At 43.3% G+C, this 6415-nt stretch overlaps 1 non-coding gene across 1 annotated transcript; it reads left to right on the top strand.

Annotated features, from left to right (window-relative positions):
* Nucleotides 1-226: 226 nt before the first annotated feature.
* On the top strand, nucleotides 227-298 carry trnap-agg (transfer RNA proline (anticodon AGG)). Its single transcript has one exon. It is a non-coding gene; the product is annotated as a tRNA-Pro (tRNA).
* Nucleotides 299-6415: the final 6117 nt, after the last annotated feature.

The following is a 6415-nucleotide window of genomic DNA, read 5'->3' as shown; positions in this document are numbered from 1 at the left end:
CTGGACGGAGGCTGCTGTTTAGTGACAGATCTCCTGATGAAGGGTCTCGGCTCGAGTTTTTCATTTCCATAGGTTTCACCTGTCCTGCTGAGTTCCTCCAGCATTTTGTGTGCTTTGCCTTGGATTTTCAGTATTCCGCAGATTTACTTGTGTTTGTGTTACCTTTGAAACGTTGCTAATCAGTCAGGGGGCGTTAACTAAACGAATGACGTGGAGGGAGTAAGTCGGCTCGTTGGTCTAGGGGTATGATTCTCGCTTAGGGTGCGAGAGGTCCCGGGTTCAAATCCCGGACGAGCCCTCCTTTACTGGCTGGCGATTCAATTGCATTTAATTTAAGGAGAAATTGGGGGTCCAATCTGCTCCACAATTCTATTGTTTGTGGGAACACAATTCTATTGCTAATGGTTAATGTGACCATATTACAGACAGCTCAGGGTTTGGAGTTCAATGCTGGCGTCACCTGGAAGGTGTCTGTATTCCACGGAACGTGTCAGTTTCCTTCCACATTGCAAAGACATTACAGTTAGTAGGTCAATTGGTCATTGTAAATTGTCTTGTGACTAGGCTTGGGTTAACTTGGGGCTTGAAGGCACGGCTTGAAGGGCCTATTATGAGCTGTATTTATATAAATTTATATAAATATTTAAAATATATATACAGCATATAAATACAAATAGGAGCTATTTATCTATACAAATAAATTAGTGAATACTGCTCTCAGAGGGGATATAATGGAGGGCTTGTCCCCCCGAGTCTACTTGGGTAGAATTCAAAAATAGTTATCCCCAAATCAATCTGACGGGACTGCACTCCAGACCTCCATCACAATAACCTCTGGGACATTGAGGAACAGATATACAGGCAGATTATGGAAAGGTGTAAAAACAATAGGGCTGTTGTCATGAGGGGCTTCAACTTCCTTAATAGAAACTGGGACCTTTTGAGTTTAATAAGTTTAAATGGGGCAGAATTGGTTAGGTGTTTCCAGGAGGGTTTCTCAAATCAATATGTAGATAGTCCAACAAGAGGAGAGGCTGTATTGGACCTGGTGTTGGGTTATGAGCCTGGCCAGGTTACTGAACTTTCAGTGGGTGACCACAACTCCTTAAATTTTAAGATAGCTAAAGATAAGGGTACATATGGACCTTGTGGGAGAGCACTAAATTGGAGCTGGGCAGATTACGAGAACATTAGGCAGGAATTTGGGAGAGATAATTGGGAACAGCTGTTTTTGGGCAAGTCCACATCTGACACGCGGAGGGTGTTTAAAGACCAAATGGACAGAGTACAGGACAGGTACTTTCCAGTCAGAGGAAGGACAAGCATGGTAAGGGAATATTCTCAGGAAGGTAAAGAAAAAGTAGGTGAAGCTTTGGAAGCTAAAATCAAACACAGCCATTAGGATTATAAATAAGCCAGAAAAGAATTCAAGAAGGGAATTAGAAAAGCCAGCAGAGACCTTGGCAAGTAGGATTAAGACGAACCCTGAGGTATTCTATAAATTCATCAAGAGCAAGTGGAGAACTAGGGAGAGGGTAGGACGACTCAAGGATAGAGGAGGGAGTACTTGCTTGGACGCAGAGGATGTGGGTGAGGTGCTTAGTGAGTACTTTACATCAGTTTTTGCCAAGGAGAAGGACGTGGAGGCAGCGCTGAGCCTTGCGGTGCCCCACTAGTCACCGCCTGCCATTCTGAAAAGGTCCCGTTTACTCCCACTCTTTGCTTCCTGTCTGCCAACCAATTCTCTATCTACATCAATACCATACCCCCAATACCGTGTGCTTTAAGTTTGCACACTAATCTCCTGTGTGGGACCTTGTCAAAAGCCTTTTGAAAATCTAAATATACCACATCCATTGGCTCTCCCCTATCCACTCTACTAGTTACATCTTCAAAAAATTCTATAAGATTCGTCAGACATGATTTTCCTTTCACAAATCCATGCTGACTTTGTCCGATGATTTCACCTCTTTCCAAATGTGCTGTTATCACATCTTTGATAACTGACTCTAGCATTTTCCCCACCACCGATGTCAGACTCACCGGTCTATAATTCCCCGGTTTTTCTCTCCCTCCTTTTTTAAAATGTGGGGTTACATTAGCCACCCTCCAATCCTCAGGAACTAATCCAGAATCTAAGGAGTTCTGAAAAATTGTCACTAATGCATCCACTATTTCTTGGGCTACTTCCTTAAGCACTCTGGGATGCAGACCATCTGGCCCTGGGGATTTATCTGCCTTTAATCCCTTCAATTTACCTAACACCACTTCCCTACTAACATGTATTTCCCTCAGTTCCTCCATCTTACTAGACCCTTGGTCCCTTACTATTTCCGGAAGATTTCCTCCTTAGTGAAGACAGAACCAAAGTAGTTATTCAATTGGTCTGCCATGTCCTTGTTCCCTATGATCAGTTCACCTGTTTCTGACTGTAAAGGACCTACGTTTGTCTTGACCAATCTTTTTCTTTTCACATATCTATAAAAGTTTTTACAGTCAGTTTTTAAGTTCCCTGCCAGCTTTCTCTCATAATCTTTTTTCCCTTTCCTAATTAAGCCCTTTGTCCTCCTCTGCTGGTCTCTGAATTTCTCCCAGTCCTCAGGTGTGCCGCTTTTTTTTTTGCTAATTTATGTGTTTCTTCTTTGGACTTGATACTATCTCTAATTTCCCTTGTCAGCCACGGGTGCACTACCTTCCCTGGTTTATTCTTTTGCCAAACTGGGATGAACAATTGTTGTAGTTCATCCATGCGATCTTTAAATGCTTGCCATTGCATATCCACTGTCAACCCTTTAAGTATCATTTGCCAGTCTATCTTAACTAATTCACATTTCATACCTTCAAAGTTACCCTTCTTTAAGCTCAGAACCTTTGTTTCTGAATTAACTATGTCACTCTCCATCTTAATGAAGAATTCCACCATATTATGGTCACTCTTACCCAAGGGGCCTCGCACGACAAGATTGCTAACTAACCCTTCCTCATTGCTCAATACCCAATCTAGAATGGCCTGCTCTCTAGTTGGTTCCTCAACATGTTGGTTCAGAAAACCATCCCGCATACATTCCAAGAAATCCTCTTCCTCAGCACCCTTACCAATTTAGTTCACCCAATCTATATGTAGATTGAAGACACCCATTATAACTACTGTTCCTTTATTGCACACATTTCCAATTTCCTGTTTAATGCCATCCCCAACCTCACTACTACTGTTAGGTAGCCTGTACACAACTCCCACCAGCATTTTCTGCCCCTTAGTGTTATGCAGCTCTACCCATATCGATTCCACATCCTCCAGGCTAATGTCCTTCCTTTCTATTGCGTTAATCTCCTCTCTAACCAGCAATGCTACCCCACCTCCTTTTCTTTCCTGTCTATCCCTCCTGAATATTGAATATCCCTGGATGTTGAGCTCCCATCCTTGGTCACCCTGGAGCCATGTCTCTGTGATCCCAACTATATCATATTCATTAATAACTATCTGCACATTCAATTCATTCACCTTGTTACGAATGCTCCTCGCATTGACACACAAAGCCTTCAGGCTTGTTTTTACAACACTCACAGCCCTTATACAATAATGTTGAAAAGTGACAAATCAGAAGACTGTTATGTTGAAACTGAATTATGTTGAAAAGGACAAACCAGAAGACTGAGTACAGGATTAATGGTCAGTTACTTAAGAGTGTTGATGAACAAAGGGACCTTGGGGTTCAAATCCATACATCACTCAAGGTCTCTGCACAGGTTGATAGGGTAGTTAAGAAGGCCTGTGGGATGCTAGGCTTCATTAACAGGGGAATTGAGTTCAAGAGTAGAGAGGTCATGTTGCAATTCTACAAATCTCTGGTGAGACCGTACTTAGAGTGCAAACACAAGGAAATCTGCAGATGCTGGAAATTCAAACAACAACACACACAAAATGCTGGTGGAACACAGCAGGCCAGGCAGCATCTATAGGGAGAAGCGCTGTCGACGTTTCGGGCCGAGACTCTTCATCGGGACTAACTGAAAGGAAAGATAGTAAGAGATTTGAAAGTAGTGGGGGGGAGGGGGAAATGCTAAATGATAGGAGTAGACCGGAGGGGGTGAGATGAAGCTAGGAGCTGGAAAGGTGATTGGCAAAAGTGATACAGAGCTGGAGAAGGGAAAGGATCATGGGACGGGAGGCCTCAGGAGAAAGAAAGCACCAGAGGGAGATGGAGTACAGGCAAACAACTAAATATGTCAGGGATGGGGTAAGAAGGGGAGGAGGGGCATTAACGGAAGTTAGAGAAGTCAATGTTCATGCCATCAGGTTGGAGGCTACCCAGCCGGTATATAAGGTGTTGTTCCTCCATCCTGAGTTTGGATTCATTTTGACAGTAGAGGCGGCCATGGATAGACATATCAGAATGGGAATGGGACGTGGAATTAAAATGTGTGGCCACTGGGAGATCCTGCTTTTTCTGGCGGACCGAGCGTAGGTGTTCCACGAAACGGTCTCCCAGTCTGCGTCGGGTCTCACCAATATATAAAAGGCCACACCGGGAGCACCGGACACAGTATACCACACCAGCCGACTCACAGGTGAAGTGTCGCCTCACCTGGAAGGACTGTCTGGGGCCCTGAGTGGTGGTGAGGGAGGAAGTGTAAGGGCAGGTGTAGCACTTGTTCCGTTTGTTCTGTACTTAGAGTATTGTGTTCAATTCTGGTCACCTCACTATAGGAAGGATGTGGAAGCTATGGAGAGGGTGCAGAGGAGATTTACCAGGATGTTGCCTGGTTTGGAGAACAAGTCATATGAAGCAAGGTTAGCAGAGCTGAGACTTTTCTCTTTGGAGCATAGAAGAATGAGAGGGGACTTGATAGAGGTCTTCAAGATTATGAGAGGCATAGATGGGGTGGATAGTCAGTACCTGTTTCCCAGGGCACCAATACCAAACACCAGAGGGCAGATGTACAAAATTAAGGGAGGGAAGTTTAGGGGAGACATCAGGGGTAAGTTTTTTATACAAAGGGTTGTGAGTGCCTGGAATGACTTGCCAGGGATGGTGGTGGAGGCTAAAATGTTAGGGTTATTTAAGAGCCCCTTGGACAGGCACATGGATGAAAGAAAAATGGAGGGTTATGGGGTCGTGTGGGTTTTGTACTTTTTTTTTAAGGATTAGATGGGTCAGCACAACATGAAGAGCTGAAGGGCCTGTACTGTGCTGTAGTGTTCTGTGGTTCTATGTTTTACGGTTCTATGGTCATCAGAGACAGGGATGGTGTCGGAGGATTGGCATATTGCTCATGTTGTTCCATTGTTTAAAAAGGGTTCTAAGAGTAAACCTAGCAATTATAGGCCTGTAAGTTTGATGTCAGTGGTGGGTAAATTAATGGAAAGTGTTCATAGAGATGGTATATATAATTATCTGGATAGACAGGGTCTGATTAGGGACATTCAACATGGATTTGTGCGTGGAAGGTCATGTTCGACAAATCTTATTGAATTTTTTGAAGAGGTTACAAGGAAGGTTGATGAGGGTAAAACAGTGGACGTTGTCTATATGGACTTCAGTAAGGCCTTTGACAAGGTTCCGCACGGAAGGTTAGTTAGGAAGATTCAATCATTAGGTATTAATATTGAAGTAGTAAAATGGATTCAACAGTGGCTAGATGGGAGATGCCTGAGAGTAGTGGTGGATAACTGTTTGTCAGGTTGGAAGCTGGTGACTAGTGGTGTGCCTCAGGGATCTGTACTGGGTCCAATGTTGTTTGTCATATACATTAATGACCTGGATGATGGGGTGGTAAATTGGATTAGTAAGTATGCAGATGATACTAAGATAGGTGGCATTGTGGATAATGAAGTAGGTTTTCAAAGCTTGCAGAGAGATTTAGGCCAGTTATAAGAGTGGGCTGAAAGATGGCAGATGGAGTTTAATGCTGATAAGTGTGAGGTGCTACATTTTGGTAGGAATAATCCAAATAGGACATACATGGTAAATGGTAGGACATTGAGGAATGCAGTAGAAGAGAATAATCTAGGAATAATGGTGCATAGTTCCCTGAAGGTGGAATCTCATGTGGATAGGGTGGTGAAGAAAGCTTTTGGTATGCTGGCCTTTATAAATCAGAGCATTGAGTATAGGAGTTGGGTTGTAACGTTAAAGTTGTACAAGGCATTGATGAGGCCAAATTTGGAGTATTGTGTACAATTCTGGTCACCAAATTACAGGAAAGATGTCAACAAAATAGAGAGAGTACAGAGGATATTTACTAGAATGTTACCTGGGTTTCAACACCTAAGTTATGGAGAAAGGTTGAACAAGTTAGGACTTTATTCTTTGGAGTGTAGAAGGTTGAGGGGGGACTTGATAGAGATATTTAAAATTATGAGGGGGATAGATAGACGATGTAGATAGGCTTTTTCCATTGAGAGTAGGGGAGA

This window comes from Hypanus sabinus, chromosome 3 (assembly GCF_030144855.1).
Source record: "Hypanus sabinus isolate sHypSab1 chromosome 3, sHypSab1.hap1, whole genome shotgun sequence".
Lineage (NCBI taxonomy): Eukaryota > Metazoa > Chordata > Chondrichthyes > Myliobatiformes > Dasyatidae > Hypanus > Hypanus sabinus.
The sequence above is the reverse complement of the archived record's forward strand: the minus strand, read 5'-3'. Positions and strand labels throughout refer to the sequence as shown.